Below are 247 nucleotides of genomic sequence, written 5' to 3'. Positions count from 1 at the left end.
ACTTTATAATAAGTTAATTATTTATATTATTTTATGTAAAGAGTATTTTGTTTATTAAGATCTAAAAAATGATATTAAAATTAGTAATATTAAAAATATTAAAAATTTAATATTATGAAAAAAAAAGAGAGATTTATATAAGGACTAATTTGAAAATCTGATTAATTTTTAAAATTTTAGGGATGAAAATAACTTATGTGTGTAGTTTAATGGACTAATTTGACTCTAAATAAATTTATGATATGTT

This window comes from Arachis ipaensis, chromosome B04, assembly GCF_000816755.2.
Source record: "Arachis ipaensis cultivar K30076 chromosome B04, Araip1.1, whole genome shotgun sequence".
Classification (NCBI taxonomy): Eukaryota; Viridiplantae; Streptophyta; class Magnoliopsida; order Fabales; family Fabaceae; genus Arachis; species Arachis ipaensis.
Note: the sequence above shows the minus strand (reverse complement) of the source record.